Source organism: Garra rufa, unplaced genomic scaffold (assembly GCF_049309525.1).
Source record: "Garra rufa unplaced genomic scaffold, GarRuf1.0 hap1_unplaced_003, whole genome shotgun sequence".
Lineage (NCBI taxonomy): Eukaryota > Metazoa > Chordata > Actinopteri > Cypriniformes > Cyprinidae > Garra > Garra rufa.
The window spans coordinates 11,710,478-11,717,977 of NW_027394278.1; the positions used below are offsets into that span (position 1 = coordinate 11,710,478).

A 7,500-nucleotide genomic window follows, 5' to 3' on the forward strand; every position below is an offset into this window, starting at 1 on the left:
GTGTCAGTGGTGATCCCCTCTTCTGGTGCTTCAACATCGAGTGCAGGCCCAGCTCCACCTGCTCCTGCGTCTGATGCTCCTGTGTCCCGTTACACCCAGAGGAACAGGCGCCGACGGGCCCTGGAGGAGGAAAGCGGCGTCCACAAGAGAAAGTATGTGCGAGGGGTTACTTTTAACAAATGCAGCAAATGTGGGCAGCCCAAAACTAAAGAGTTCGGCCATAGTCGATATGGCAATGCCACATTTTGCCCGAGTGCCTCAAATGGAAAGTCTTTCGATGACTGGTTGGCAGAACAGCGCCAGCTACATAAACCTCCTCAATAAAGACAATTTTTTCTGTATATATTTTGTTTACATGTGCCCACTCTTTCATACTGTTCGGTATCCTCCTCAATAAATAATTTATTTTCTGTATATATTTTGTATTGTACACGGGCCCACTCTTTCACATTATCCGGTATCTTCCTTAATAAATATATTTTACTGTATATATTTTATTTATATTACATGGGCCCATTCTTTCATATTTTCTGGTATGTTCCTCAATAAATAATATCGTTCCTGTATATATTTTGTTTTATTACATGGGCCCACTCCTTCATATTGTCCTGTATACCCCTCAGTAAATATAATAAATGTCTTTTTTTTTGTATTTATATATATTACACGGGCCCACTTTTTCATATTGTCCTGTATACCCCTCGATACTGTATCCTCCTCAATAAATTATATCTTTTCTGTATATATTATGTGTATGTATATTATGTTCATTTAAATTAAACATTTTACATTTGAACATTTAAAGTGTCTTTTGATCAGATAAATTAAATCTGATAAATGATATCCATCAAATCATGTCCCACATATACAAAAAAATAATAATAACCTTTGAGAAAACATTTTATTCATTAATTTAAACATACACAAGTAATATACCTTTTAAAAATATTATTAACATAATTAACATAAAACATAAAATCAACTACTTAACATATCAACATTTTAATTCGTTTTATTTAACCATAAACATATATCATATACATTTATGTTTATACATATTTACCAAAAAATTATTTTCACAAAATAATAAATATCAACATATTGATATGTCTAGGGCGCGATTTGTGGAAAAAGCAGGTGAGGATGGGGGCGTGTTTTAAGACGACGGAAACTGTCAACGTGACGATTCGCTCCAATCGGATCGCGTATTTAACCATAAACATAAACATGTAATATGCCTTTTAAAAATAACATACACAAATTAATAAATATCAATCAATATAATGTTATGTCTAGGGCGAGATTTGTAAAAAATAAAATAAAAACAAAAACAAGGTGGGATGGGGCGTGTTTTTAATACGACGTAAAGTGTCAACGTATTCACTGTTTGGAATCAGTCCAACCGGATCAAGTTTCGCGATTCGCGAATCATTTGATTCAAAACGGGACTTCGACTCAGTCGCGCAGACCGCGGGTTCGAATCCAGCCCGCCGAGGCTGACGTGTTTCACATGTAACTAAAACTCATCCATACCGCATAAGAATATAGCCCGAATATTGTTGCAGGGGAAACTTGTCGGCACACTTGCGTTTTCGCGTCTTTTTCGCTTGCGAGGGGGGGCTCAAAGATTGGGCTCCTTCTTATGCTAAGCGAGCACTCTACCATTTGAGCTAATTCCCCTGGCCACAGCAGAATCTTCTCCCTGTTAGGTCCACCACCATTATTGAATCCATTCAAAGGCCCACTTTCATTCCTTTGCCTTTGACCTTGTCTCGAGGTGTGTCATTTCTTCCATTGCAGTTAATTTTTTCTTTCTTTTGTTGTTGCTATTTGTCTTCTTTGCTTTTGGTTATTATGATCGCCGCCAACTTGTTTGTTTTTAGACTCATTTCTTCTAATGCTTGCTTGTTTCATTCAGTGTTTTTAATGTTGTTTTTTGGGCTTTCTTGTTGTTGTTGCTTTATTACAAACGATCCACTTGGCTTTCACAAGATTGTGATCCTGTATCAGAAGTGACTGTTGCGGTCAAGTAAGTCTGCACCCCTGAGGACCGTAACAGGGTGAGTAGAGCAGGGCAGAAACAAGTTTCTCAGAAATCGAGGTGCTTTTTGCCACAAGCGCAGACTTCCGGATGCTCCCTGCATTCAAAGCCACGTGAAGAGCGTCGCTCGAGGGCAGGCGGCGGTGCGCCAGCTGCGTGAGCGTGGCTCGTTGGTCTAGGGGTATGATTCTCGCTTTGGGTGCGAGAGGTCCCGGGTTCAAATCCCGGACGAGCCCGTGGTCAGGCTTGGTCCTGAAGCTTTTCTGCCTGCTAAGGGGCCCACGAGCAGTCAGCAAATTTTGGGGAAATTGGGCAGACGTCTGTCCGGAGCCAGGCCGGTTAGCTCAGTTGGTTAGAGCGTGGTGCTAATAACGCCAAGGTCGCGGGTTCGATCCCCGTACGGGCCAACGTCTTTTGTTCTCTGTTAGCTCGTCTCTGCTCTTCTCTCAAAGCGACGGGTGGTGTCACGTAAACCCCTGCAGACCAAACCCTAGGGGGATGTGGCTGAAATAGCTCATTTGGGAGAGCGTTAGACTGAAGATCTAAAGGTCCCTGGTTCAATCCCGGGTTTCGGCAGATGCAGCTTTCTTTTGTCTTTTGGTCGAGGGTGGCCAGTGACCAAAACTCACTGGGATACAACCCCTCGCTCTGACTGGTTCCCCCTAGCCGCAACACTATCTACCTCCAGGTCAGCTGTCAAAGAGGCGCTCGTGGTTCCATGGTGTAACGGTTAGCACTCTGGACTTTGAATCCAGCGATCCGAGTTCAAATCTCGGTGGAACCTACGTGCCTTCTTGCGGCAGATAAAAACAAAAAAGGCTCAACTTTATTTTTGTTGCTGGTGAGCCGTAAGCGACTTCTTCTTTGCTTTCCTCTGAGCAGCGGCCTCTCTCGTCAAGGTTCCATGGTGTAATGATTAGCACTCTGGACTCTGAATCCAGCGATCCGAGTTCAAATCTCGGTGGGACCTGCTTTTGCCACGAATGTGCGCAGGGCCTGTTCTGAGAAATCCTTTTGACAGCAGTGGGCCCCATAGGCTCACGCAACTGCGAGGGTACGTTTCGCACCGCAAAAAGCGCAGTCTGTCTCCTTGGGGACGTGCTCGTAAAAGGTCAGGAGCCCTTTGGAGAATGCGGGCATCGATCCCGCTACCTCTCGCATGCTAAGCGAGCGCTCTACCATTTGAGCTAATTCCCCTGGCCGCAGAAGGCAGAATCTTCTCCCTGTTAGGTCCACCACCATTATTGAATCCATTCAAAGGCCCACTTTCATTCCTTTGCCTTTGACCTTGTCTCGAGGTGTGTCATTTCTTCCATTGCAGTTAATTTTTTCTTTCTTTTGTTGTTGCTATTTGTCTTCTTTGCTTTTGGTTATTATGATCGCCGCCAACTTGTTTGTTTTTAGACTCATTTCTTCTAATGCTTGCTTGTTTCATTCAGTGTTTTTAATGTTGTTTTTTGGGCTTTCTTGTTGTTGTTGCTTTATTACAAACGATCCACTTGGCTTTCACAAGATTGTGATCCTGTATCAGAAGTGACTGTTGCGGTCAAGTAAGTCTGCACCCCTGAGGACCGTAACAGGGTGAGTAGAGCAGGGCAGAAACAAGTTTCTCAGAAATCGAGGTGCTTTTTGCCACAAGCGCAGACTTCCGGATGCTCCCTGCATTCAAAGCCACGTGAAGAGCGTCGCTCGAGGGCAGGCGGCGGTGCGCCAGCTGCGTGAGCGTGGCTCGTTGGTCTAGGGGTATGATTCTCGCTTTGGGTGCGAGAGGTCCCGGGTTCAAATCCCGGACGAGCCCGTGGTCAGGCTTGGTCCTGAAGCTTTTCTGCCTGCTAAGGGGCCCACGAGCAGTCAGCAAATTTTGGGGAAATTGGGCAGACGTCTGGCCGGAGCCAGGCCGGTTAGCTCAGTTGGTTAGAGCGTGGTGCTAATAACGCCAAGGTCGCGGGTTCGATCCCCGTACGGGCCAACGTCTTTTGTTCTCTGTTAGCTCGTCTCTGCTCTTCTCTCAAAGCGACGGGTGGTGTCACGTAAACCCCTGCAGACCAAACCCTACGGGGATGTGGCCGAAATAGCTCAGTTGGGAGAGCGTTAGACTGAAGATCTAAAGGTCCCTGGTTCAATCCCGGGTTTCGGCAGATGCAGCTTTCTTTTGTCTTTTGGTCGAGGGTGGCCAGTGACCAAAACTCACTGGGATACAACCCCTCGCTCTGACTGGTTCCCCCTAGCCGCAACACTATCTACCTCCAGGTCAGCTGTCAAAGAGGCGCTCGTGGTTCCATGGTGTAACGGTTAGCACTCTGGACTTTGAATCCAGCGATCCGAGTTCAAATCTCGGTGGAACCTACGTGCCTTCTTGCGGCAGATAAAAACAAAAAAGGCTCAACTTTATTTTTGTTGCTGGTGAGCCGTAAGCGACTTCTTCTTTGCTTTCCTCTGAGCAGCGGCCTCTCTCGTCAAGGTTCCATGGTGTAATGGTTAGCACTCTGGACTCTGAATCCAGCGATCCGAGTTCAAATCTCGGTGGGACCTGCTTTTGCCACGAATGTGCGCAGGGCCCGTTCTGAGAAATCCTTTTGACAGCAGTGGGACCCAAAGGCTCACGCAACTGCGAGGGTACGTTTTGCACCGCAAAAAGCGCAGTCTGTCTCCTTGGGGACGTGCGCGTAAAAGGGCAGGAGCCCTTTGGAGAATGCGGGCATCGATCCCGCTACCTCTCGCATGCTAAGCGAGCACTCTACCATTTGAGCTAATTCCCCTGGCCACAGCAGAATCTTCTCCCTGTTAGGTCCACCACCATTATTGAATCCATTCAAAGGCCCACTTTCATTCCTTTGCCTTTGACCTTGTCTCGAGGTGTGTCATTTCTTCCATTGCAGTTAATTTTTTCTTTCTTTTGTTGTTGCTATTTGTCTTCTTTGCTTTTGGTTATTATGATCGCCGCCAACTTGTTTGTTTTTAGACTCATTTCTTCTAATGCTTGCTTGTTTCATTCAGTGTTTTTAATGTTGTTTTTTGGGCTTTCTTGTTGTTGTTGCTTTATTACAAACGATCCACTTGGCTTTCACAAGATTGTGATCCTGTATCAGAAGTGACTGTTGCGGTCAAGTAAGTCTGCACCCCTGAGGACCGTAACAGGGTGAGTAGAGCAGGGCAGAAACAAGTTTCTCAGAAATCGAGGTGCTTTTTGCCACAAGCGCAGACTTCCGGATGCTCCCTGCATTCAAAGCCACGTGAAGAGCGTCGCTCGAGGGCAGGCGGCGGTGCGCCAGCTGCGTGAGCGTGGCTCGTTGGTCTAGGGGTATGATTCTCGCTTTGGGTGCGAGAGGTCCCGAGTTCAAATCCCGGACGAGCCCGTGTTCAGGCTTGGTCCTGAAGCTTTTCTGCCTGCTAAGGGGCCCACGAGCAGTCAGCAAATTTTGGGGAAATTGGGCAGACGTCTGTCCGGAGCCAGGCCGGTTAGCTCAGTTGGTTAGAGCGTGGTGCTAATAACGCCAAGGTCGCGGGTTCGATCCCCGTACGGGCCAACGTCTTTTGTTCTCTGTTAGCTCGTCTCTGCTCTTCTCTCAAAGCGACGGGTGGTGTCACGTAAACCCCTGCAGACCAAACCCTAGGGGGATGTGGCCGAAATAGCTCAGTTGGGAGAGCGTTAGACTGAAGATCTAAAGGTCCCTGGTTCAATCCCGGGTTTCGGCAGATGCAGCTTTCTTTTGTCTTTTGGTCGAGGGTGGCCAGTGACCAAAACTCACTGGGATACAACCCCTCGCTCTGACTGGTTCCCCCTAGCCGCAACACTATCTACCTCCAGGTCAGCTGTCAAAGAGGCGCTCGTGGTTCCATGGTGTAACGGTTAGCACTCTGGACTTTGAATCCAGCGATCCGAGTTCAAATCTCGGTGGAACCTACGTGCCTTCTTGCGGCAGATAAAAACAAAAAAGGCTCAACTTTATTTTTGTTGCTGGTGAGCCGTAAGCGACTTCTTCTTTGCTTTCCTCTGAGCAGCGGCCTCTCTCGTCAAGGTTCCATGGTGTAATGGTTAGCACTCTGGACTCTGAATCCAGCGATCCGAGTTAAAATCTCGGTGGGACCTGCTTTTGCCACGAATGTGCGCAGGGCCCGTTCTGAGAAATCCTTTTGACAGCAGTGGGCCCCAAAGGCTCACGCAACTGCGAGGGTACGTTTCGCACCGCAAAAAGCGCAGTCTGTCTCCTTGGGGACGTGCTCGTAAAAGGTCAGGAGCCCTTTGGAGAATGCGGGCATCGATCCCGCTACCTCTCGCATGCTAAGCGAGCGCTCTACCATTTGAGCTAATTCCCCTGGCCGCAGAAGGCAGAATCTTCTCCCTGTTAGGTCCACCACCATTATTGAATCCATTCAAAGGCCCACTTTCATTCCTTTGCCTTTGACCTTGTCTCGAGGTGTGTCATTTCTTCCATTGCAGTTAATTTTTTCTTTCTTTTGTTGTTGCTATTTGTCTTCTTTGCTTTTGGTTATTATGATCGCCGCCAACTTGTTTGTTTTTAGACTCATTTCTTCTAATGCTTGCTTGTTTCATTCAGTGTTTTTAATGTTGTTTTTTGGGCTTTCTTGTTGTTGTTGCTTTATTACAAACGATCCACTTGGCTTTCACAAGATTGTGATCCTGTATCAGAAGTGACTGTTGCGGTCAAGTAAGTCTGCACCCCTGAGGACGGTAACAGGGTGAGTAGAGCAGGGCAGAAACACGTTTCTCAGAAATCGAGGTGCTTTTTGCCACAAGCGCAGACTTCCGGATGCTCCCTGCATTCAAAGCCACGTGAAGAGCGTCGCTCGAGGGCAGGCGGCGGTGCGCCAGCTGCGTGAGCGTGGCTCGTTGGTCTAGGGGTATGATTCTCGCTTTGGGTGCGAGAGGTCCCGGGTTCAAAATCCCGGACGAGCCCGTGGTCAGGCTTGGTCCTGAAGCTTTTCTGCCTGCTAAGGGGCCCACGAGCAGTCAGTAAATTTTGGGGAAATTGGGCAGACGTCTGGCCGGAGCCAGGCCGGTTAGCTCAGTTGGTTAGAGCGTGGTGCTAATAACGCCAAGGTCGCGGGTTCGATCCCCGTACGGGCCAACGTCTTTTGTTCTCTGTTAGCTCGTCTCTGCTCTTCTCTCAAAGCGACGGGTGGTGTCACGTAAACCCCTGCAGACCAAACCCTAGGGGGATGTGGCCGAAATAGCTCAGTTGGGAGAGCGTTAGACTGAAGATCTAAAGGTCCCTGGTTCAATCCCGGGTTTCGGCAGATGCAGCTTTCTTTTGTCTTTTGGTCGAGGGTGGCCAGTGACCAAAACTCACTGGGATACAACCCCTCGCTCTGACTGGTTCCCCCTAGCCGCAACACTATCTACCTCCAGGTCAGCTGTCAAAGAGGCGCTCGTGGTTCCATGGTGTAACGGTTAGCACTCTGGACTTTGAATCCAGCGATCCGAGTTCAAATCTCGG

General features: G+C 47.8%; 22 non-coding genes across 22 annotated transcripts in view; 19 read left to right on the plus strand and 3 right to left on the minus strand.

Annotated features, from left to right (window-relative positions):
- The first annotated feature begins 2,205 nt into the window (after nt 1-2,205).
- On the plus strand, nt 2,206-2,277 carry trnap-ugg (transfer RNA proline (anticodon UGG)). The gene has a single exon. It is a non-coding gene; the product is annotated as a tRNA-Pro (tRNA).
- Nucleotides 2,278-2,374: 97 nt separating this feature from the next.
- On the plus strand, nt 2,375-2,448 carry trnai-aau (transfer RNA isoleucine (anticodon AAU)). Its single transcript has one exon. It is a non-coding gene; the product is annotated as a tRNA-Ile (tRNA).
- A 96-nt stretch (nt 2,449-2,544) lies between these two features.
- On the plus strand, nt 2,545-2,617 carry trnaf-gaa (transfer RNA phenylalanine (anticodon GAA)). The gene has a single exon. It is a non-coding gene; the product is annotated as a tRNA-Phe (tRNA).
- A 136-nt stretch (nt 2,618-2,753) lies between these two features.
- On the plus strand, nt 2,754-2,825 carry trnaq-uug (transfer RNA glutamine (anticodon UUG)). Its single transcript has one exon. It is a non-coding gene; the product is annotated as a tRNA-Gln (tRNA).
- Nucleotides 2,826-2,939: 114 nt separating this feature from the next.
- trnaq-cug (transfer RNA glutamine (anticodon CUG)) lies at nt 2,940-3,011 on the plus strand. The gene has a single exon. It is a non-coding gene; the product is annotated as a tRNA-Gln (tRNA).
- A 154-nt stretch (nt 3,012-3,165) lies between these two features.
- On the minus strand, nt 3,166-3,238 carry trnaa-agc (transfer RNA alanine (anticodon AGC)). Its single transcript has one exon. It is a non-coding gene; the product is annotated as a tRNA-Ala (tRNA).
- Nucleotides 3,239-3,767: 529 nt separating this feature from the next.
- trnap-ugg (transfer RNA proline (anticodon UGG)) lies at nt 3,768-3,839 on the plus strand. Its single transcript has one exon. It is a non-coding gene; the product is annotated as a tRNA-Pro (tRNA).
- Nucleotides 3,840-3,936: 97 nt separating this feature from the next.
- Nucleotides 3,937-4,010, plus strand: trnai-aau (transfer RNA isoleucine (anticodon AAU)). Its single transcript has one exon. It is a non-coding gene; the product is annotated as a tRNA-Ile (tRNA).
- Nucleotides 4,011-4,106: 96 nt separating this feature from the next.
- On the plus strand, nt 4,107-4,179 carry trnaf-gaa (transfer RNA phenylalanine (anticodon GAA)). The gene has a single exon. It is a non-coding gene; the product is annotated as a tRNA-Phe (tRNA).
- Nucleotides 4,180-4,315: 136 nt separating this feature from the next.
- Nucleotides 4,316-4,387, plus strand: trnaq-uug (transfer RNA glutamine (anticodon UUG)). Its single transcript has one exon. It is a non-coding gene; the product is annotated as a tRNA-Gln (tRNA).
- A 114-nt stretch (nt 4,388-4,501) lies between these two features.
- Nucleotides 4,502-4,573, plus strand: trnaq-cug (transfer RNA glutamine (anticodon CUG)). The gene has a single exon. It is a non-coding gene; the product is annotated as a tRNA-Gln (tRNA).
- A 154-nt stretch (nt 4,574-4,727) lies between these two features.
- trnaa-agc (transfer RNA alanine (anticodon AGC)) lies at nt 4,728-4,800 on the minus strand. The gene has a single exon. It is a non-coding gene; the product is annotated as a tRNA-Ala (tRNA).
- A 525-nt stretch (nt 4,801-5,325) lies between these two features.
- On the plus strand, nt 5,326-5,397 carry trnap-ugg (transfer RNA proline (anticodon UGG)). Its single transcript has one exon. It is a non-coding gene; the product is annotated as a tRNA-Pro (tRNA).
- A 97-nt stretch (nt 5,398-5,494) lies between these two features.
- On the plus strand, nt 5,495-5,568 carry trnai-aau (transfer RNA isoleucine (anticodon AAU)). The gene has a single exon. It is a non-coding gene; the product is annotated as a tRNA-Ile (tRNA).
- Nucleotides 5,569-5,664: 96 nt separating this feature from the next.
- trnaf-gaa (transfer RNA phenylalanine (anticodon GAA)) lies at nt 5,665-5,737 on the plus strand. The gene has a single exon. It is a non-coding gene; the product is annotated as a tRNA-Phe (tRNA).
- Nucleotides 5,738-5,873: 136 nt separating this feature from the next.
- trnaq-uug (transfer RNA glutamine (anticodon UUG)) lies at nt 5,874-5,945 on the plus strand. Its single transcript has one exon. It is a non-coding gene; the product is annotated as a tRNA-Gln (tRNA).
- Nucleotides 5,946-6,059: 114 nt separating this feature from the next.
- Nucleotides 6,060-6,131, plus strand: trnaq-cug (transfer RNA glutamine (anticodon CUG)). Its single transcript has one exon. It is a non-coding gene; the product is annotated as a tRNA-Gln (tRNA).
- A 154-nt stretch (nt 6,132-6,285) lies between these two features.
- trnaa-agc (transfer RNA alanine (anticodon AGC)) lies at nt 6,286-6,358 on the minus strand. The gene has a single exon. It is a non-coding gene; the product is annotated as a tRNA-Ala (tRNA).
- A 529-nt stretch (nt 6,359-6,887) lies between these two features.
- On the plus strand, nt 6,888-6,960 carry trnap-ugg (transfer RNA proline (anticodon UGG)). The gene has a single exon. It is a non-coding gene; the product is annotated as a tRNA-Pro (tRNA).
- Nucleotides 6,961-7,057: 97 nt separating this feature from the next.
- On the plus strand, nt 7,058-7,131 carry trnai-aau (transfer RNA isoleucine (anticodon AAU)). Its single transcript has one exon. It is a non-coding gene; the product is annotated as a tRNA-Ile (tRNA).
- Nucleotides 7,132-7,227: 96 nt separating this feature from the next.
- trnaf-gaa (transfer RNA phenylalanine (anticodon GAA)) lies at nt 7,228-7,300 on the plus strand. Its single transcript has one exon. It is a non-coding gene; the product is annotated as a tRNA-Phe (tRNA).
- A 136-nt stretch (nt 7,301-7,436) lies between these two features.
- Nucleotides 7,437-7,500, plus strand: part of trnaq-uug (transfer RNA glutamine (anticodon UUG)) — a 72-nt gene continuing 8 nt past the window's right edge. The window contains exon 1 of the tRNA in view: nt 7,437-7,500. This exon is cut by the window's right edge and continues 8 nt beyond it. This is a non-coding gene — a tRNA (tRNA-Gln).